The 24,077-nt window shown below is 40.4% G+C and overlaps 1 protein-coding gene across 1 annotated transcript in view; it reads right to left on the bottom strand.

Moving 5' to 3' along the window:
• afap1 (actin filament associated protein 1) overlaps nucleotides 1-24,077 on the bottom strand; it is an 87,286-nt gene that overhangs the window by 43,104 nt on the left and 20,105 nt on the right. The window lies entirely within an intron of this gene.

Below are 24,077 nucleotides of genomic sequence, written 5' to 3'. Positions count from 1 at the left end.
CATGGAAGTTAAGCCAGGTATAATAACTGTGTTTCGTCAGTGTTGTTTCTAAATGTCACCTTGGCAGCAATGGACTTTCCCTTTACAGTATACACCACACTCACTCCTCTCATGTAAATACTTTTTATATTCAAGTTTTATTTATATAGCGCCTTTCTCACACCCAAGGTCACTTTAAGTAACACATACACACCTCTGTAAAATCTGCGATTATGCACATATGATAAATAACATAGACCTAAACAGAGATTTCCAACTGACACATTTAGTTTATACATTACTGCAAACCCCATACATTTTGTAACATGCTGTAAGAAACAAGAATCTGAGGGTGTTAGTGTGTCACAGTGGTCCAATGCGCTAGCCTAACAACATTGAGATTCTCAGCTCATAAAATCCTAGCCATTTATCAACCAGCCAGGTGCCTGTTTCTATAAAGCCACACTGTTGTAGTGAGCTGAAATAACCATGGTCTTACAGGGACAAGATATCATCTTGACGACCGCATGTGTCTTTATGAAATCCCAATATACACCTCTGCACCAATGAAACCTTCACACATATCCATGACACCCATAATCACTGATCCACCGCAATACCATTACAGATGTTGGTTTTTGCACCTTTCACTCATAACAGCCTGGATGTTAATTTTCGTGTTTGGCTCAGAGAACTTGACATCCGTTTTTCTCACATCTGAAATGTGCATTTAACTGACCACAGCACACTTTTCCACAGTCATTTCCCCTGTCCCTTGTTTTATCTGAGATAAACTTGAGCCCAGAGAACTCAAAGGCTTTTCTGCATTGAAGTAACGTGCAAGTTTTCTTGTTACATTTCTTGATGCAGCAGTAGACTTTGTAAAGGGACAAAGCTTTTTTAAAGTACTTCCTAGCCCATGTGAGTATATCTCACCGTAGCACAACATTTTCTCACGTAATGCTGTTTGAGGGCTCAAAGGCATCTGGCTTTGTCTGCACAGAGGTTGAAATTTCTACAGATTTTCTGAATCATTTTACAGTGTTATGTACAGTAGATTGTGGAAGATCTACATTATTAGCAATTTTGAGTTAAGACAATTCTCTTACAATGTATGGCACAAATTGGTAATTTCTCTCACCTGTTACCAACTGACCTGCTCATTGTGGAATGCTTCAAAACACTGTAACATAAATATTATATAAACTTTTTACTGTTTCCTTTACTTATTGTGTGTTGCAGGCATCAAAGTCAATTAATTTTGTATATTAACAAAATACAAAGAAAGATTCACTCACTGACTTACTTTCTAAGGCGCTTAGCCTAATCAGGGTCACGGGGGGTGCTGAAGCCTATTCCAGCTCTCAATGTTTTCTAGGCACAAGCTGGACAAGGCGCCAGTTCATCACAAGGCAGACATACACACAAACACATTCACACCTTAATATACACACACACACATAGTATCACCAATTTTTGTTTGTTTGTTTATTAGGATTTTAACGATTTTTAACGATTTTAACACTTAAACTTAATCAGTTCACAAGGTTATATCAAACACAGTCATGGACAATTGAGTATATCCAATTAAACTGACTACATGTCTTTGGACTGTGGGAGGAAACTGGAGCTGCTGGAGGAAACCCATGCAGACACGGGGAGAACATGCAAACTCCACACAAAAAGGACCCAGACAACTCCACCTGAGAATCAAACCCAGGACCTTCTTGCTGTGAGGAAACAGTGCCATCCACCGAACCACCCCTCAATATAATATAAACAAATCACAAATTCTAGTTTCTGTTGCATTTTACAAAGTGTTCCAAGTTTTCCAGAAATGGGGTTTGTGGTCTGTTTGAAACCTGTAATCAGAAGTAATTAGTCCAGATTTGTGAAAATCTTGTCAAATAAACAATATCACCAAAATATTTAGCTTGGAAATGTTTGAATTAAAAATTGCAACAAGAAGATTATGCTCATGTGTGTTAAATGTTCCAGTTTATTGGGGTTGGTTGACGGCTGAAGTAAATCATAAGTTCTAGATAAATTCCAGATGCCTCCAGAGACAATGGAAAGCGTTATGGACCAAACTACCCATCCAGTACATTGTGTGTGTGTGTGTGTGTGGGGTGTGTGTGTGTGTGTGTGTGTGTGTGTGTGTGTGTGTGTGTGTGTGTGTGTGTGTGTAGGCAAACGTATCCTAAACTAATCTCTGGTTTACTGGCATTATTCATACAAATGAGGAAAAGTGAACAGTATGTGATGTTTAGAAATACTGTGGTAAATTTGAATGACTCACAGCAGAAAGTCAGTAATGCATTTCAGCTTGTTTACAACAGTCAGCACACAGAAAACAGAAAGCTGCCCCCGACACAAAGTACATACTAGGGATGGGCATGGGCATTAAGATAGTTTGTAGGACGGTAAAACCACAACTACATGTAGCAAAGCTATTACCATTCTTACTGGTATAGGTATCTTTATCTTGGTCAGGGTTGCGAGTCTGGTTCTACCACAAAACACTGAGCACAAAGCAGGAACATCATAGATAGAGCGCCAATCCTTTACATGGCTAGACAGTAAGAGAGAGTAAGGAAGAGAGTCCTGTCTGTCCAACAGTAATAAACCCCTACCCTGTTCAGTTACCTAAAGAAAAAGAAGCTCTATTTTATCAATTTGATCCTCATAAGAACCCTGACACCCTCTTTAAACCACAAACCAAGGTAAAATGGTTCTGACCCTGGTTCAGACTGAAATGAAACATTCTAGGCCAGAAGAAGGCAGTGTCTTGCTGAGTAGCCTGATTATTTTTAGCCAAATTTCCACTTTCTGTCTTTTGAGCTGGGCTGCAACTCAACATAATGCATGCCTGAACAGAGCAACACACATCTCCATTAACATATGCAAATACAAACATGCACACAAGCTAGATTCTTTAACTTTATTTATTACCCCCAACCTAATCTTTTCATTACTTTTTACAGCGATCCTTTTAACCCAAAACACACTGAGCTATTCACACAAGCAATGTGTGTGTGTGTGTGTGCGCATGTGTACACATGTAAGTGCTGACAAGAATCTGGCCAGACTGGACCAGACCTATTGTACTGTGACTGATGTAGTGCACAGAGCCAGGAAAACTCACTCGCTAACACAGTTAATCAATCACCCCGTCTAGACCTTCACATTTCCTCTGTGCTCCTACAACCCCAAATCACAAAAAGTTAGGACAGTATGGAAAATGCTAATAAATAAAAGAGTGTTTCTTACATTTCATTGACTTATTTTATTGGGTAAGACTGTATGAACCCAAGATAATTCATGTTTTGTCTGGTCAACTATTTTTTTGTTAATTCCTGCATTTCAGGCCTGCGACACATTCCAAAAAGGTTGGGACAGTAAAACATTTCCCACTTTGTAATGTTGTCATTCCTTTTCACCACACTTAAAAGACGTTTTGGCACAACGAAAACCAAGCTGTGAATTGTTTAGGTGTTATTTTGTCCCATTCTTCCTACAAACACAAGTTGAGCAACAGTACGGGGTTGTCACATTTTTTGTTTAAAAACTCTCCACACATTCTCTATTGGGGCAGGACAGTCCAGTATCTGTACCCTTCTCTTCGGAAGCCATGCCTTTGTAATGTGTGCAGCATGTGGTTTTGAAAACTGCATGGACATCCCTGGAAAAGATGACGTCTTAAAGGCAGCATATGTTGCTCTAAGATCTCAATGTACTTTTCTGCATTAATGCAGACCCTGGCTTTTGGACTTGCTGATAACAGTATGGACGGTCCTTTTCGTCTTTGGTCTGGAGCACATGGCACCCATTTCTTCCAAAAAAGATCTGAAATACTGATCCATCTGACCACAATACATGTTTCCACTGTGTGATAGTCCATCCAAGATGCCTCCCAGCCCAAAGAACTCGACACCATTTCTATACAAGGCTTCTTTTTCGCACAATTATAAATGGCATTTGTGAATGTAACTACTGTACATAGTGTAGTGTTTATTAAAGATTTGCCAATGTAATTAATTGCCCATGTGATTTTATCAGCTATTGATGAATGATAGTCCTTGATGCAGTGTCTGATGGATTGGAGATCATGGGTGTTCAGGTTTGTGCTCTTGCTCTTTACGCACTGAAACTAAGTCGTTAAATCGTTTAACGATATTATGCACTGTAGAAGGAGAAATATGCAAATCCCTTCCAATCTTTCTTTGAGGTACATTGTTTTTAAACATTTCAATCATTAAGTTATGCATTTGTTAACAAACTGAAGATCCTCTGCCCATCTTTGCTCCTCAAAGACTTTTTCTGATTTGGGGTTGTATTTAATTGCAATTTTGATTTGAGATCCGATTAAATCAGTATCAGTTATTGTAACTTCAACCAATTTGAAAAACTATGTTACTATACCAGTGTCAGGTTTTTTTTTTTGGTTTTTTATTTATTTATATTTTTTCCCCGTCTTTTTTCCCCCAATTTTTATCCCCCAGTCTAGTCATGTCCAATTACCGCTGACTGAGGATGCCTCTCAACTGACATACGCCCCCTCCGGTACGCACAGTCAGTACAGACTGCATTTTTCACCTGCACGAGTCGAGTTCATACACTTGAAGGGCACTGTGTACGGAGGGCCACACCCCATCAGCATTATTCCTCAGCCCTGTGCAGGCGCCATCAGTCAGCCAGCAGGGGCCGAAGTCGCACCAGTTATGAGGACCTATGATCCGACTTTCTTACCCTCTAACCCTGAACAACAGCCAATAGTTGTTCATGCAGCTGCCCAGCCTGGTCGGAAAGGCAGAGCTGAGATTCGATACGATGTATTCGAAACCCCAACTCTGGTGAGCTAGCGTACTTTACCGCTGTGCCAATTGAGTGGCCCAGTGTCAGGTTTATGTAGTTTACTCAAAGTGAATTAACAAGAAGTTAATTATTAAACCAGCAAGGATAAGGAAATTGCAAAATACGCTCACATATATTGACTATTATTTGAACTCAAAGACCAGTTAAAACTGGTTTTCTCATCCCTGCGCTATCCACACATTATATTAATTTCCCTCTCTTTTTTTATGTCAATGGTTCTAATGGTCTTAGAAAGATTGCTGGGATTTTCCTTTTCTTGCATGATCACATGAACTCACATTTGCTCAAGCATATAAAACACTCTGTTATTTCTATGGCAACGGCCAAACTGTATTGTTGTGCAGGAGTTATAATCCATTTTCCCTGCTTTTGTCCATGACACAATGAGGGATTAGGTCATTGCATTCCAGACTGTGGTTAGGTCTCTATAAAATGACTCGAAAGTGACAAGTATCAGAATTTGGACTGGATCGCTGGCCTGCAGCACTATGCACTGTTATAAAACGGATAGTTCCGGTCCTAAAATCTGATTGGCTGAGCCGCGTTCGAAGCCGTTGTAAAATCCCCGATAAACGCACACCTAGGACCACCTCACATCATTCCATATTAATACACCACTGAATAGAAAAAATTAATTTTATTTTCGCCCTCATGTTGCCTAGCAACACTGTTAATCGAACTATTTTGCATCGCGGAAGAATGCTTTATTGTAAGTTTATACACAATAAATACATTTATGAATTAAACATTGTTGTATTTATTATATTTTATGTTGACCGCCGTTTTATAAAAGCAATAAGCCACTCGAGACCGTGCATTACTGTTATGATTTTAGCACGGGGAAAGAAGTTTTAGGCACTCCGCTTCGCGTCGTGCCAAAAACGTCATCCCCGTGCTAAAATCACAGTAATGCACGGCCTCTCGTGGCTTATTGCTTTAATACATGCCTGTTGTGCATAGACTGTAAACTGTCTCATGATTACATTTCCCAGTTGTATACAGTATTAAAAGAAAGACTAAGAGAGCCCAGGACTGAACTTACAGATTAATGCAGACAAAAAAAGAAAAAAAAAAAAAACTATAAATAAATAAAGCATCTTTGTAATGTGTGGGCCCCTTGTGAAGATTCAGAACAGCTTTTTGCAATCTAGCATAGATTGTACAAATCTCTGGAAGTGACTTTGGATGAATAGAATACCATTCTCTCAAAAGAAACTTTCTAAATGATATTTTTAGAATGGGTGGGAGGGGAGACGGGGGTTCGGTGGTTAGCACTGTCGCCTCACAGAAGAAGGTCCTGGGTTCGATTCTCATGTGGAGTGGTCCAGATCCTTTCTGTGTCTCCCTCTGTCTGTGTGGGTTTCCCCTGGGTGCTCCGGTTTCCTCCCACAGTCCAATGACATGAAGTCACCGAAGAAGTTAACTGAAGATACTAACGTCGCCTTAGGTATGTGTGTATGTCGGCCAGTAAATCTGACCCACCCTGACCCTGAATGGGATAAAGCGGTGGTAAAACAGATGATGAATGAAGGAACAACAGAATGAAGAGTTCATGGAGTGCTTTTGGTATACGCTGCACTTACACTACACATGCACTTAGCCTGTCATGTGACAATATCATGTCCCCCACCCACAAAACAACAACAACTTTGTACAACTGTGCATTTGTTTTTGTATGAGGGTTATGCTCTGAAACGCTTCTATAATTTTCCTATTTATGTGGTCATCATCTGTTGCTTGAAGACTTGTTAATGCTGGACCTTGTGTGTGTATGTGTGTGTGTATGTGTGTGTAGGGGTCTGATTTGAGGGGTGGGGTGGGTAAGGAAGCCAACGTCAACACAGATGGAAGTCATTAGCATCTCAGCAGGGTCTGCTATGGCTGCCCCATATTTTCTTTCATACACAGATGCAGGGAGAGAGAGAGAGAGAGAGAGAGAGAGAGAGAGAGAGAGAGAAGCAGACACTGTAACAATGATGTAAGGGTGAACAGGAAAATAGAAGAAGGAAACTGGTAAAAGTGGTGAATCAGGACATTGCTGCACTTTTGATAGTGGGGTCTGTGCGCACACACACACACACACACACACACACACACACAACTGTTATTGCATATAACATTAAAATCTTATTTACCCTTCGTAAATACTCAGTTTTTAAAAAATATACACAAAGTTTATTTGTTTATTAGGATTTTAACGTCATGTTTTACACTTTGGTTACATTCATGACAGAAACGTTAGTTACTCGTTACACAAGATTCATCAGTTCACAAGAAGTGAGTGTGTTTTGACCCTTTGGGGCTTCCATAGTGCATGGAATAGCGTGCTTGGCTAACGCGATGACTCTAGCTGTCCGCTATTCGGTACCGTAACAGAAAAAGTTAATAAAGTGTTATGCTCCTGACAATTTGTGAATATACCGTGTATTAATTTCTTTATTAAGCAAGTGCATCACTACGATGCTCGGTTACATAACTAAGTAGGGGTGTAACGATACAGTCTGCTCACGATTCGATTCGATTCACGATGCTGAGTTCACAATTCGATTTTCTCACGATTTTTTCTGAAGTGTAAACAGTGCAAAACAATGCACATTTTCTTGTACATTTTTAAGCAAAAAATACTTCAGTCCCCTGCAATTCAAGGTAATTACCAAGAACAGAGTACTTTACTGTAACCTACTAACAGGTTTACCAAATTTAAGTTTCTTATTGCCATCTTAAATTGAAAATCAAACTAATCAAACAAGCTCATTGAGCTGAGCTGAGTCTTTAAACAGATTTTTTTTGTTGCTTAAACTAATTTATTACCAAATTACATGTAAAATGAATTACTAATGTAAAAAAAAACATTGTATTAAATGTTTATTATTTAAATGGCTTTATTTATATACTCAACGTGAAACAGTGCCACAACAATAAATTATAAAATACAAAAAAGACCCATTTCAATTAGACAAAAAGGTCTGATTGTGTATATTACTTGTAAATTTGCATCTACAGTGGAACAACACAACATTAACAAAGTATCACTCAACAAAATATAAATGAAAATGTGCAAAAGAAAAAGCAGCATCCAGGTGACAGTATTTGTAAGTATTTAGTGAAGATTGGCATTCAGAAAAACCAAGGAGCTCATCTTTGAGGGGTTGATCCTGTTTCTCCTTTCTGTTATGATCTGCCCTGTTTTAGAAAAGATTCTCTCTGAGGGGACAGATGTTGCTACAATACACAGTGACATGTAGAAGATGTGGGTAGACTGAACACTTGGTCTCCCACCAGCTAAGTGGGTCTGAACTTTACTTTAGTTTCCTGTCACTTATTTTCCTCACCTTTCCAGCGTGTAATGTCTGGCTACGTAAAGCGCAATGTCAAACTTCATCAAGTTCTCTCTCTCTCTCACTCTCTCCCTCCTGTTCGTGTGTGACTCTTAGAGCCGGATTGTTCGCGACCGACCCATCACTAATAAATTACAGAACGCACGTGCACTCGTACAATCGCTAAGATGTCCACGATGCACATCGCTACATTTTTGCATCGCGATGCATCGTGAAACGATGTATCGTTACACCCCTATAACTAAGCCAATCAGAGTGCCGCCACAGTAATTACAAAAACTACAAAATAGTTAAAAAATATATTATACAGAAAATATAGAATGTATATAAAAGTAAGAATATAGAAACATTAGAAAAAATCTACAATATAATTAAAAAGAGCAATTTAAAGTAAAGTGAACAACAGAAGAATTAACAATGTAATCACAAAGTGACAAGTAGTGCAGAAACTGTGCAACATAATGCTACATAATGCTATACAGATGTGATAATATAATAAATACACAAGTACTAATCTGTACATATACATACATATACATATAAAACAGTATACACACATATACTTATATACACATACATACGTCCACATATATACACATACATACACATATAAATTAGGTTGTGCACATTGTGTAAATGGTCCTAAATGCTATTTTCATTGAGGACTCGAATAGCTTGTGGGAAAAAGCTTCTTCTCATCCTCTCCGTTTTGGCTTTTAGAGCACGAAAACGCTTCCCAGATCGTAACAAAGAAAACAGTCCATTACTGGGATGACTGGGGTCCTTTACTATCCTCCTGGCCCTTGTTCAGCACCGTTTCCTGTATATGGACTGCAGGTCAGGAAGCTCAGTCCGGATTATGCGTTCAGCTGAACGCACCACCCTCTGTAGAGCCTGCCTATCCTGCTTGGTGCTGTTTCCGAACCAGGTTGTGATGTTTCCCGTTATGATCGATTCAATGGTGCAGGTGTAGAAGTTACGAAGCACCTTGGATGGTAGTTTGAAGTCCCTCAAGCGTCTGAGGTGATAAAGACGCTGACGGGCCTTCTTTGCCAGCGCAGTGGTGTGGCAAGACCATGACAGGTCCTCAGAGATGTGAACTCCAAGGTACTTGAAATTGTCTACTCTTTCCACTGCGGTGCCACTGATCATAACGGGGTGATAGTTCCTCTCAAACTCATAAAAGCTGTATGTTATGGTCCTGAAGTTTTCATACTAGGATTAAAAGTTATTGTTTTGTAAACCGGGGTCCTCATTCACTCACACACCGTATAAACAGTAAAATTCTACAGTAATGAACGCAGCTCTGCTACTACCGCCTCGTGAAACGCTCGCATTGCAGACATTACACTTCACTGTTGGACTTGTTTCACTTTCCAATTTAAAGTATTTCCACACAGCAGACATGCTGACGTAAAACGAAGGATCGGCTTAGGATCGGCTTTAGTAAAGCCGATACCGATCAGTTAAAAAAATTCCTTGATCGGCCCCGATTCCGATCTTTGAGATCGGATTGGGACATCCCTAATTATGACCACTTTCATAATATTGTGTTGGTCCCCCTTTAGCTGCCAAAACACCCCTGCAACTGTGATGCACTGTGTATTCTGACACCTTTCTATCAGAACCAGCATTAACTTTTTCCGCAATTTGAGCTGCAGAAGCTCATCTGTTGGATCAGACCACACGGGCCAGCCTTCACTTCCCACATGCATCAATGAGCCTTGGCTGCCCATCACCCTGTCGCCAGTTTACCACTGTTCCTTCCTTGGACAACTTTATTATATACAGTGTATCACAAAAGTGAGTACACCCCTCACATTTCTGCAGATATTTAAGTATATCTTTTCATGGGACAACACTGACAAAATGACACTTTGACACAATGAAAAGTAGTCTGTGTGCAGCTTATATAACAGTGTAAATTTATTCTTCCCTCAAAATAACTCAATATACAGCCATTAATGTCTAAACCACCGGCAACAAAAGTGAGTACACCCCTTAGTGAAAGTTCCTAAAGTGTCAATATTTTGTGTGGCCACCATTATTTCCCAGAACTGCCTTAACTCTCCTGGGCATGGAGTTTACCAGAGCTTCACAGGTTGCCACTGGAATGCTTTTCCACTCCTCCATGACGACATCACGGAGCTGGCGGATATTCGAGACTTTGCGCTCCTCCACCTTCCGCTTGAGGATGCCCCAAAGATGTTCTATTGGGTTTAGGTCTGGAGACATGCTTGGCCAGTCCATCACCTTTACCCTCAGCCTCTTCAATAAAGCAGTGGTCGTCTTAGAGGTGTGTTTGGGGTCATTATCATGCAGGAACACTGCCCTGCGACCCAGTTTCCGGAGGGAGGGGATCATGCTCTGCTTCAGTATTTCACAGTACATATTGGAGTTCATGTGTCCCTCAATGAAATGTAACTCCCCAACACCTGCTGCACTCATGCAGCCCCAGACCATGGCATTCCCACCACCATGCTTGACTGTAGGCATGACACACTTATCTTTGTACTCCTCACCTGATTGCCGCCACACATGCTTGAGACCATCTGAACCAAACAAATTAATCTTGGTCTCATCAGACCATAGGACATGGTTCCAGTAATCCATGTCCTTTGTTGACATGTCTTCAGCAAACTGTTTGCGGGCTTTCTTGTGTAGAGACTTCAGAAGAGGCTTCCTTCTGGGGTGACAGCCATGCAGACCAATTTGATGTAGTGTGCGGCGTATGGTCTGAGCACTGACAGGCTGACCCCGCACCTTTTCAATCTCTGCAGCAATGCTGACAGCACTCCTGCGCCTATCTTTCAAAGACAGCAGTTGGATGTGACGCTGAGCACGTGCACTCAGCTTCTTTGGACGACCAACGCGAGGTCTGTTCTGAGTGGACCCTGCTCTTTTAAAACACTGGATGATCTTGGCCACTGTGCTGCAGCTCAGTTTCAGGGTGTTGGCAATCTTCTTGTAGCCTTGGCCATCTTCATGTAGTGCAACAATTCGTCTTTTAAGATCCTCAGAGAGTTCTTTGCCATGAGGTGCCATGTTGGAACTTTCAGTGACCAGTATGAGAGAGTGTGAGAGCTGTACTACACACCTGCTCCCTATGCACACCTGAGACCTAGTAACACTAACAAATCACATGACATTTTGGAGGGAAAATGACAAGCAGTGCTCAATTTGGACATTTAGGGGTGTAGTCTCTTAGGGGTGTACTCACTTTTGTTGCCGGTGGTTTAGACATTAATGGCTGTATATTGAGTTATTTTGAGGGAAGAATAAATTTACACTGTTATATAAGCTGCACACAGACTACTTTTCATTGTGTCAAAGTGTCATTTTGTCAGTGTTGTCCCATGAAAAGATATACTTAAATATCTGCAGAAATGTGAGGGGTGTACTCACTTTTGTGATACACTGTATATATATATATATATATATATATATATATATATATATATATATATTTCCCCTCTTTTTCCCCCAATTTTTTTCCCTCAGTCTATTCGTGTCCAATTACCCTGAACGCGTCCTCTATACTGATTCGACCCTTCACCGCTGACTGAGGACCTCTCCCAACTGACATGCACCCCCTGCACAGTCAGTACAGATACTTCATACACTTACACAGTTCATACACTTGACAGGCACTGTGTATGGAGGGCCACACCCTCATCAGTGTTATTCCTCAGCCCTGTGCAGGCGCCATCAGTCAGCCAGCAGGGGCCGCAGTTGCACCAGTTATGAGGACCTATGATTCGACTTTCTTACCCTCTAACCCTGAACAGCCACCAATCGTTGTTCATGCAGCCACCCAGCCTAGTCGGAAGGCAGAGCTGAGATTCGATACGATGTATTCGAAACCCCAACTCTGGTGAGCTAGCGTACTTTACCCCTGCGCCACCTGTGCGACCTCCTTGAACCACTTTTGATAGATACTGACCACTGCAGACCGGGAACACCCCACAAGAGCTGCAGTTTTGGAGATGCTCCGACCAAGTTGTCTAGCCATCACAATTTGGCCCTTGTCAAATCCTTCCGCAGTGCTGTTCCACCACCTAAATAATACCTGCTCTGTCCCGACCATTGGAGTGAAAGCAGGCTAAAAAAAAGTATGTAGAGAAACAGATACAGTGGGGCCAAAAAGTATTTAGTCAGCCACTGATTGTGCAGGTTCTCCTACTTAGAAAGATGAGAGAGGTCTGTAATTTTCATCATAGGTACACTTCAACTATGAGAGACAAAATGAGAAAAAAAATCCAGAAAATCACATTGTAGGATTTTTAAAGAATTTATTTGTAAATTATGGTGGAAAATAAGTATTTGGTCAATAACAAAAGTTCAACTCAATACTTAACATAACCTTTGTTGGAAATGAAACGTTTCCTGTAAGTCTTCACCAGGTTTGCACACACTGTAGCTGGTATTTTGGCCCATTCCTCCATGCAGATCTCCTCTAGAGCAGTGATGTTTTGGGGCTGTCGCTGGGTCGCTGGTCTGGAGACTGGCTAGGCCACTCCAGGACCTTGAAATGCTTTTTACGGAGCCACTCCTTCGTTGCCCGAGCGGTGTGTTTGGGATCATTGTCATGCTGGAAGACCCAGCCACGTTCCATCTTCAATGCTCTCACTGATGGAAGGAGGTTTTGGCTTAAAATCTCACGATACATGGCCCCGTTCATTCTTCCCTTAACACGGATCAGTCGTCCTGTCCCCTTTGCAGAAAAACAGCCCCAAAGCATGATGTTTCCACCCCCATGCTTCACAGTAGGTATGGTGTTTACTCAGCATTCTTCTTCCTCCAAACACGACGAGTTGAGTTTTTACCAAAAAGTTCCATTTTGGTTTCATCTGACCACATGATATTCTCCCAATCCTCTTCTGGATCATCCATATGCTCTCTGGCAAACTTCAGACGGGCCTGGACATGTACTGGCTTAAGCAGGGGGACACGCCTGGCACTGCAGGATTTGAGTCCCTCTCAGCGTAGTGTGTTACTGATGGTAGCTTTTGTTACTTTGGTCCCAGCTCTCTGCAGGTCATTCATCAGGTCCCTCCGTGTAGTTCTGGGATTTTTGCTCACCGTTCTCATGATCATTTTGACCCCACGGGATGAGATCTTGACCCCAAGGAAGATTATCAATGGTCTTGTATGTCTTCCATTTTCTTACAATTGCTCCCACAGTTGATTTATTCACACCAACCTGCTTGCCTATTGTAGATTCACTCTTCCCAGCCTGGTACAGGTCTACAATTTTCTTCCTGGTGTCCTTCGACAGCTCTTTGGTCTTGGCCATGGTTGACTGTTTGAGGCTGTGGACAGGTGTCTTTTATAGAGATAACGAGGTCAAACAGGTGCCATTAATAAAGGTAACGAGTGGAGGACAGAAGAGCTTCTTAATGAAGAAGTTACAGGTCTGTGAGAGCCAGAAATCTTGCTTGTTTGTTATTGACCAAATACTTATTTTCCACCATAATTTATCACCAAAATAAATTCTTTAAAAATCCTACAATGTGATTTCCTGGATTTTTTTTTCTCATTTTGTCTCTCATAGTTGAAGTGTACCTATGATGAAAATTACAGACCTCTCTCATCTTTCTAAGTAGGAGAACTTGCACAATCAGTGGCTGACTAAATACTTTTTGACCCCACTGTAGACTACAGTCAGTAATTGTAGAACTACAAAGTGTTTCTATATGGTAAATGGAGCTGATAAAATGGACAGTGAGTGTAGAAACGAGGTGGTTTTGATGTTATGGCTGATCGGTGTATATCAGTGAAAAAGATGTTGTCTAGAAGGCTGCATATGTTGTTCCAAAATAAGCATATTTCTTTTAGCATTATTAATGCTTTTTACAGATGTGAAACACCCCATGACATGAAGGACTTTACGCTGGTAACAGTCCTTTACTTCTATGCCACAAAAACATCATCTATTACTTTTTAAAACAATATAAAACATTGACTTGTCAGACAACAATACATTTCAGCTGTGAATCAGTTAATTTCAAGGAACTGTAGTCTCTGAGAATGGTTGGGAAATGTTGCTGTTTAATGTTGCTGTTGGATTATTATTCATTAATGCTTTTTCAGGCCACGTGCCGAGCCTCGACTCATCCTTGCTCATAATGGCTAAGCCTCTTCTGGAGGTTCTGTTCACACCAAAGAATGTTTGCATGACCTGGTTAAAATGGTTTTGCAATGTTTTGCAAACTTGTTTTGGGATATGTTGTCAGGTTTTGGCTTTAATGAGGCCATAAAAGTAATAAAATATATAAAGTAAAAGTAGTGGAACACTATTAAAAAGTTCAAAGAAATGCGTCACAATCTCCTTTATACAGTGTTTGTTTTATAGCAAATATGTCATAAGGCCTAAAAGGGGCGGCACGGTGGCTTAGTGGGTAGCACTGTCGCCTCACAACAAGAAGGTCCTGGGTTCAATCCCCAGGTGGGTCCTTTCTGTGCGGAGTTTGCATGATCTCCCCGTGTCCGCGTGGGTTTCCTCCGGGTACTCCGGTTTCCTCCCACAGTCCAAAAACATGCCACCAGGTTAATTGGAAACACTGAATTGTCCTATAGATACCTAGCCGCTAGATGCACTAGTGCATTGAAGTGCCGGTCCCAAGCCCGGATGAATTAGGGAGGGTTGTGTCAGGAAGGGCATCCGGCGTAAAAATTGTGCCAAATCAATGAGCGATCATGAGGATGACTCGCTGTGGCGACCCCTGAAAAAGGGAAAAAGCTGAAAGAAGAAGAAGATGTCATAAGGCCTAAAAATGATTGATCTATGATTTATTGATTTATTAGTAGACTCTAGGCTAAAGGTCGCTACTATAGCACAGTGGTAATATCAATTATCTTCCTTTTCTTTTCTTTTTTTCACTTTTTTCCCCCAATTTTCTCCCATAATCTAGTCGTGTCCAATTACCCTGATAGATAGATAGATAGATAGATAGATAGATAGATAGATAGATAGATAGATAGATAGATAGATAGATAGATAGATAGATACTTTATTTAAGGAATTAATGAGGACACTTTGATTGCGTCCTCTTTACTGATTCGACCCTTCACCGCTGACTGAGGACGCCTCTCAACTGACATACGCCCCCTCCGGCACGTACAGTCAGTACAGACTGCATTTTTCACCTGCACGAGTCAAGTTCATACACTGACGGGCACTGTGTACGGAGGGCCACACCCCCATCAGCATTATTCCTCAGCCCTGTGCAGGCACCATCAGTCAGCCAGCAGGGGCCGCAGTTGCACCAGTTATGAGAACCTATGGTCCGACTTTTTACCCCTATGAACAAACGGCCAATCGTTGATCATGCAGCCGCCCAGCCCAGTCGGAAAGGCAGAGCTGAGATTTGATACGATGAATTCGAAACCCCAACTCTGGTGTGCTAGCGTACTTTACCGCTGCGCCACATGAGCGGCAGTAAAATAAATTTTTAAAGAAAAGAAGGGATGCCAACTGCTGCAAGCTCACTTATACAACCCCAAATCAGAAAAAGTTGGGACAGTATGGAAAATGCTAATAAAATAAAAATGCAATGTTCCTTACATTTACTTTTACTTTGATTGCAGACAGGATAAACCTGAGATATTTCATGTTTTATCTGCTCAATTTAGGGCTAGTAATGAGGTGAAGCAGCATCCAGGAAAGGCTGAGTCTTTGATGAGCAAAGATGATCAGAGGATCTCCAGTTTGTCAACAAATGTGTGAGAAAATGATTGAAATGTTTAAAACAATGAACCTCAACGAAAGATTGGAAGAGATTTGCATATTTCTCCCTCTACAGTGCATAATATCATTAATAGATTCAAGGAATCTGGAGCAATTTCAGTGCGTAAAGGCCAAGGGCGCAAGCTTAAGCTGAACGCCCGTGATCTTTCATCCCTCAGACGACACTGCATCATGAACCGCCACTCAACAATAGCTGATATAACCACATGGGTGAGGGATTACTTTGGCAAACCTTTGTCAAGCACTACAATATGGAGTTACATGCACAACTACCACTTTAAACTTTACTGTCCAAAAAAGAAGCCTTATGTTAACCATGTCCAGAAGTGGCATCAACCTCTCTGGGCTCTGAGGCATCTAGGATGGGCCATCACACAGTGGAAACGTGTATCGTGGTCAGATGAATCAGCATTCCAGGTCTTTTTTTTGGAAAAAATGGACGCCGTGTGCTCCGGACCAAAGACGAAAAGGACCATCCAGACTGTTATCAGCAACAAGTCCAAAAGCCAGGGTCTGTCATGGTATGGGGCTGTGTCAGTGCCCTTGGAAAAGGTCATTTACACTTCTGTGCTGGCAGCACAGGCTGCTGTGCTGCCTTCAAGACATCATCTGTAAATGTATGTGTGTGTGTGTGTGTGTGTGTGTGTGTGTTGGGTTTAAGATCTAACATTCTTTTCAGTGCTCTTTAGAAAAAAAAATTGGAAATATAGAGACTGTTTTGTAAAGTGCAAACTAACATTTAACCGGGAGTACATTGACGGGAACTCAAACATCCCCTTCCTGGGGTCTGTACAGTGTGTAAGCAGCAATGGTTGCCAAATGTATTCACCCCATGGACACTAAGGGTTTAGTTCAATACAAACACACACACACACACACACACACAGGCAGACATGCCATTTTCCCCCATGTTTTGTGGCGTCTGCTGTCCTGTCCTTGGCCCTATTTCTCCACCCACACACCCTGCTGTTCTTTCCCTCTGCACTTTTTCTTCTATGGTTTTGTCCACTTTACTCTTTCGGGTTAGAGACAGTTGTGGTTTAACACACACACACACACACACACACATACTTACATGTAGACACACACATGCATACACACACAAACCGAAATATCAGGCTTAGGTTTGGCAAGAGCATAAAAACAACCAGCTCATTCAGTTACTGCTAAATCTGAAATCAGATTGAAAGAGAAATACAGAGCAAAAAATGAAACAGTGTAATTTCAGAAAAATGCTAACATGCCCAATATTCTCTCTCTCCATGACCTGGTCAGGAATGGCAGTTGTTGCAGAGGTCAGACGCTAGACTATAATAAACAGTTTTCACTGTAGAAAATAAAGAAACTTCTTCACTCAATCTCTCAATCACACCTTCTCTAAAGCTAAATTATATAACTACTAGAGATTTTTGGGAAGCTCTGAAAATGTGACACTGCAAGCAAAAACCTAGATCAAGTCTAGATCTTCAGGTAATGCAAATAAGCACAATCTGTACTTAGGCTAGGTAGCAAAGTGGTCTTTTAAACTAGCCCACTACCACTGGCTGAAAAACAGCAGAGCTATCGGCTGACCAGGCATCTATACAGACAATATTGGCTACCCCTGAGAGGTTGGGGAAGGGGGGGGGCTGAAGCCCTGTGATGGACTTGCGCCCTGTCCAGGGTGTTCCTGCCTTGCTCCCAATGGAACCCAACCTTCTCCAACCCTGACCAGAATAAACTGGTTGATGAAAATGAGATGGGAAAAAGTTTATTAAAACTGTAACTTATCAAGCAAATTGCACCTGGTACTGCTGTCTGCTTCTGATAAAATAAAGTATATTATAAACATCTTTTAAAGAAATCTCGTCTCATCTTGTAAAGAAAGACTATAGGATTAAAAGCTCTTCCTAAGCCTGAACATGTATTTAGCATGAACAGGTTAATGAGTTATGAACATTAGTGCAGTGAATGTATGATCTACCTTTATGCTGGGACGTAATGCAAAATATCCAAATCATTTTTTGTACACAAATAACATGACAAGGTGCTCGAGGAGCACAGTGGTCAATTACGCTGACCAACCACTGCTGAGACCAGGGTGCCGACGGCCAGACAGTCGTCGACACAGTCTAGATTGGGGACGCAAAACCCTGTGATGGATTGGTTCCCTATATGCATTACACTGTATTAAAACATCTACAGTGGACCCTTGAGTTACGAACCGTTTACCATACGAACATTTCGGGTTACGAACAATATCTTTCAACTTAACGTATGAACAAATTTCGGATTACGAACCGAAATTCGCGAAACACGTGACGTCACAAACAAGTTGACTCCGACCGTCTCTCTCTCTATATATATATACAGTGAGTGAACATTCGGACAGCGGGCGGTGTTTTTTTCTGTGTTTTCTTTATATTTTGTAAAATTTTATATTAAAATGACCCCAAAGAATGTGCAGAAAAAGCGCAGTGTTGAGAAAATGTAAAAATCTATTACATTTGTTGTTGTATAATTACTCCTGCCAGCAGCTGTCACTGTGTATCATACAAAGAAGACAGTGACTGAGTTTGAGTTTGAGAGAGAAGAAGGAATACGGCTCAGCAAAGTATTCTTTCTTTCGTGCAGTTACACCTACAAAATACAACAATACTAAAATAAAGAAGGAAATAATAGAGAAATATGAGAGTTATTGTTGTTTCTGGTAGATGCATTTTATATAAAAAAGAAGGAAATGTATTATGGTGTATGGTACAGCACACGTACTGTACTGAAATGTGATGTGTGTTTTTTATGTACGGTACTACTCTGTATTATTATTTATTATTGTTTATTACAGTAATGTCTATTCTATAATTTAAGATTTAAGGGAAAATACACTTGTATTTATAACAGAAAAGACAATTTAAGACATTAGAAAGGTTAGGTAAGGGGGTGGTTTAGGAGGTCTGGCACGGATTAATTTTATTTACATTATTTCTTATGGGAAAATAGATTTAACTAACAAACATTTTGACTTAAGAACAGCCCTTTGGAACCAATTAAATTCGTAAGTCAAGGGTCTACTGTACTCAATTCTGCAACGTTCAGTTAGTAATATAAAAACAAGAAAAAAGGATCAAGGATTAAGATCAAGATTCAGCTCAGATGATGACATCAGTCATTGTATGAGTGCTTTGGAAGCAGATACAGCAGTCTAGGATCATCTGCCATAAATAATTACAAACTACTGTTTATGCCTCTTACTGTCATTATAACCTCCTCAGCCCCTTTAAGCAGCCTACAGGATATTGTGTAACCCTGCGCTCTGTTAGAAATTAATGTGCAAAGAACAGGAGCCAGGAGACATCTGGGTCTTCAGGAGTAGAGTCGTTTATTAACACATACAGGCGTATGGGCACAGCTTGCAAGACCGGCAGAAAATCTGACTAGGCAAAATCTAGGGAGACTTTATATACATTAGAAATGAGGGGAGGATTCACAAGGAAGATAAAGAGGGGTGATCAGGGAGGGGGGTACTGGAGGGGTGTTGGTTTTATTGTGGGTAATACAGGAGATATAGGACAAGTGTGAACAAAAGGGCTTTGGGCTTTATAACACAATTAGGTGTGGGTAGACAGGATTGGGTGTGTGTGTAGGATTCAGGGAGTGGGGGTAATATGACAGGATTTAGGTGGTTTGTAGGAGACGGGGTTTAATAAGGGGTAATACAAGGGAAGGGTGATCAGGATACAGGATGGGGGATCAAACAGGAGGGGTCGCTAAACATACAAAATGTAAGAAAAGGGGGGTAATTTCTCTTAGCTCACACCGGCAGCAACGTGATGTGACGAAGCAACCGATTGTTATTCATTTTTAATTAGAACTGGCAATTTCTGGTGACAAGGAGCAGAGCAAACGTTAGCATGACAAAGTGTGCAATTTTTTTGTTCATGCAAATTAGAAGAAAGCACTGTGGTAATTACCAATAGAATTTGAGAATTGAACAGTACATGTTTAATCTCTGCCACAGCGAAACAGTACGCTCCTTTTTTGGTTCCTAAATAACTGTTCCTACTAGAGATGGTAGAAGAATCTTATTGTCGCGGTGTCTAACTTACGCAACTAGACGGTAGTGATCACAAAGAACAATCACAGATTTTTCTGTCACCTTGACCACAAACACAGGGATGGACTACGCACGGATGAAATGTATAGAGGAGAAATTTCTCTCCATGTTTTTTATATTTAGTGGGAACACTGCTGATTTGTGGTAAAAACTGGGTGAGAAGGTATCTAATTTGTGGTAAAAAAAATTTCTATATGCTTTGTGAATACTAGCCACAATTACTAGTCCACTATTGTGCTTGGCCTCAGTTAAACCATGGCAACCAAACGCCCACAGGCGATGATGACACTGCCAATGTGAACACATGGCGATGAGCGATCAGCAATTTGGCCGAAAAAAGGCAAAAAGTCACTGCCGATAAAATCTTAGGGTGAGAGAGAGAGTGTGAGTGTGTGTGTGTTTGTTACTGTGCAAGAGGTCCACATGACTACTAGACATGTGTTGTATCATGGACACAAAGCTGACTCTTGTTTTCATGCAGACACAGTGATACGGATAGATTTAGATGGGAACGTAAGACCACATCAGAGGTGTGTTTTGGTAAACAGGAGCTTATATGATAGAAAGGAAACTCGTGTGGACACTTCCTGCTGCTGTTTTATACAAATACTTAAAAATAAGCCAGGTAAGCCTATAGCGCTTACAGTGCTGCATCTTTTCCCAGACTCCTCTGAGCCCCAATACACTCATACAAATGTACATTACTCAAATCGCTCTCACTCACTCACTGTCTTAACTGCTTATCCAGTGAGGGTTGTGGGCTATCCCAGCTTTTCAATGGACACAAGGCACACAGTAACACCCTGGATGGGGCGCCAGCCCATCGCAGGGCAGACACACACACATACACGCATACACACACCCATTCACCTACAGGGCAATTCAGTGTCTCCAATTAACCTGACTGCATGTTTTTGGACTGTGGGAGGAAACCGGAGCTCCCGGAGTAAACCCACACAGACACAGGGAGAACATGCAAACTCTGCACAGAAAGGACCCGGACCGCCCCACCTGGGGATCGAACCCAGGACCTTTTTGCTGTGAGGCGACAGTGCTACCCACCGAGCCACCATGCCGCCCTAAATTAAATAAGAGACCACAGTGACATATGTGTCACCAACACTTTGAAAGGTCTGAAAAGTTCTTTATACAGCTTTATTCTTCACTTTGTCCTTATAAAGTTTCAATGTGACATATACTGAACACTCTGGATGCAGTCATATGACTGTTTGAGAATTTGTATTCATGTGACCTCATTTCCAAAATGGTGGTGTGCATGTTGTTTAGTGCATGATACAAAATCTGATAATTTTAAAAGAGTGTTTTTTGTTACTAAAATGTATGTTTCAACTCATTTAACAATTCTAATGCTTTAATAACATGTCCTATATTACATATGACACATTCCGACCCCCTTTTTGTAACTAATTAATACAAAACAGATTACGAAATTATTGTTGTGACATACAGTATATGTTACATAGGGATTTTAACCTTAAAATAGCTGCAAAAAAACCATGTGACCTGTGTCACAAAAAGAAAAACGCTAATAATCTGCTTAATTAATTTAACTGATTCAATTACTTTCATTTAAAGCATATTTAAACAAATAAATTAATTTTATAATCAATTAATCAATTAAATAATCAATAATAATCAATTAAATTATTATAAAAATGTATTATGAAACAACTTTTGCATGTCAGTACTGCAACCGCACCTTGGTTTTAGCAGAGATGGTTTACTTAATAAAAAAGAAACACGTTGATCCAATTTCAATGTCAGTTTACTTGTAGCATGAATACCAAAAAGCAGTACAATCTTCAGGATGCACTTAAGATCATCACTGGTAATGATAGTGAGTTTGAAGGATGTAAAGATAGTTTAGATGAAAACTCTGAAGACCTTGATTACACTCACAGGTAAAAAGACGTGGAGAGTGATGAGTCAAGTGGATCTGATGATTCGAACATACATACAGACATACATTGCAAGGAAAAAGTATCCCATGAGGTCGCGGAGATGGTACCTTTACCTGTTCTGGTAATCCATCATGTTAGACCTTGTTAATGCATGATCTACTGCCGTGACTATACACTGCTTGGTGTCCAAAAGCCACTTGAATATAGAAGCTTCCAAGCAGAGTTTGCCACTATCCTGATTCTTGTGCATTCACAAAAGGGTTGATCATAACTTAATGCCACACTTCCACAACCACCACCAAAGAGGGTCTGTGTTGGAGTTCCAACTGATGTTCGCAAAGACCAGGTTGCACACTGACCTGTGAAATGTGACAAGCGTAGTCGGTGTAAAGTCTGCAAAGTCAACGCAAACACCACACTCTGTGAGAAATATGATGTGCAACTTTGCTTCACAGAGGAAAGAAATTTTTTAAAACTTTTTTAAACTTTAACATTTGGCTGAGTTGTCAAGTTTTGTTTCCCTTCAGTATTTCATTTGTTTGGCTTACCCAACAGTGGTGTGGAAATGCAAATGAAAAGACAAATCTGTATTATTAACAAAAAAAGGGGATATGATTTTTATTTTATTTTAAATGAGGTATATGTTTACTATAAACACCCAATGTGACATATATGTAACATTACAGTTAACTATAAACACCCAATGTGACATATATGTAACATTACAGATTTTGACAGTGGAGGGCAGCACTTTAAAAAAAACTTTAGGAAATGTGTTCCTTGTGATCCATTTGGTCTGTTTTACATCCCTCATAATTTTCCTATGTGGTGAACTGGGTCTGGTATTTTATGGTGTGATGTGAAAACAATCGTGAACAGACCAAGATTTGGTAAACTGGGCATTTTGTACTGCTACGGAAACATTAGGAAGCATACAATAAAAGATCACACACTAACAAATTCAACACACCAAACACATGCTCTTCTGTTACTGGGACACTGCAAAAACAGAACAAATATGAAAGTATCATGCGACTGGTTCCAGTCTTTGATTCAAAATTGCAACCATGCTTTTTATCGTCTTGTGGTAGTTCTTCAGATTGACATTGTACAGACAGGCTCTTGCCACTACTGTAATTAGTTTACTGCAGGTGTAAATACGTTTGCACCATTTTTAGTCTGTTTTATTATTTTTGTGTGTGTGTTCATAATTTTTTATTCTCTGTTGATGTCATTTGCTTAGATTTAAGTTGTCGACCAGCATATATTACTAGTAGTGATAAACTACATTCACTCGGTTACTCTGTTCAAAATGTAAGGTTTTTTTTTGTTTAGCGATTAAACAATTTTTATTTGCATAGCAGGTGCAATATGCAATATGAAGCGGTCCTAGCAATCATACAGCAATTATGTTAGTGTAACAGACTTTTCTGTGGTGGTGTGCTGACAAAAAACAGTGTACTTCTCTACACCATGATCATCTCTGTGCAGAGCCTCAAAACAACAAGCCAGTAAAGTATTATGCTCCCGATAATTGGTCTATGTACAGTTTATTTCTTTCTTTATAAACTCAACAAACTCTAAAGATGCTCGGTTATATTAGCAATCGGTTAGACAAAGCATTAAGTTAGGCTGTGCTGTGTATTTATGATTGTTATTTAATGACTGCCATAAAATGTGGCACTTTTGTTTAAAAATCTATGAAATCTGTGATTTTGGGCTGTGAAATTAAGCACATTTTCCCGTGAATTTAGTAGGGCCAGACAGAGGTAGTCATTGTTAGACATTGTGAGAAAAATACAGCATGGAAATCAGTGAGCTGTAAAACAGTGAGAGCAATCCCACACTTACTAATCCTGGAATCGCTTGTCGTGATAAATATGATTTATCTGCCCTTAAGATTAACAAGGTTAAAATTTATTCTTTTGCTGGGTTTAAATGAGATTGTTGTAGAATGTTCTTGTTTTAAACTAAAATACATTTCATGTGAATAAACAGTCAATACTGTCAGTCAAGTATGTCAATAGTGTTTATCATTTCTTGCTTGGCGCTCAGTGGCACAGGCAGCAGAAAGTGGTTTTGCTGCATATCACGGTAAGCAAAAATATGCACCCAGCTTG

Source organism: Trichomycterus rosablanca, chromosome 10 (genome assembly GCF_030014385.1).
Source record: "Trichomycterus rosablanca isolate fTriRos1 chromosome 10, fTriRos1.hap1, whole genome shotgun sequence".
Classification (NCBI taxonomy): Eukaryota; Metazoa; Chordata; class Actinopteri; order Siluriformes; family Trichomycteridae; genus Trichomycterus; species Trichomycterus rosablanca.
This window is presented reverse-complemented; position numbering and strand designations above follow the sequence as displayed.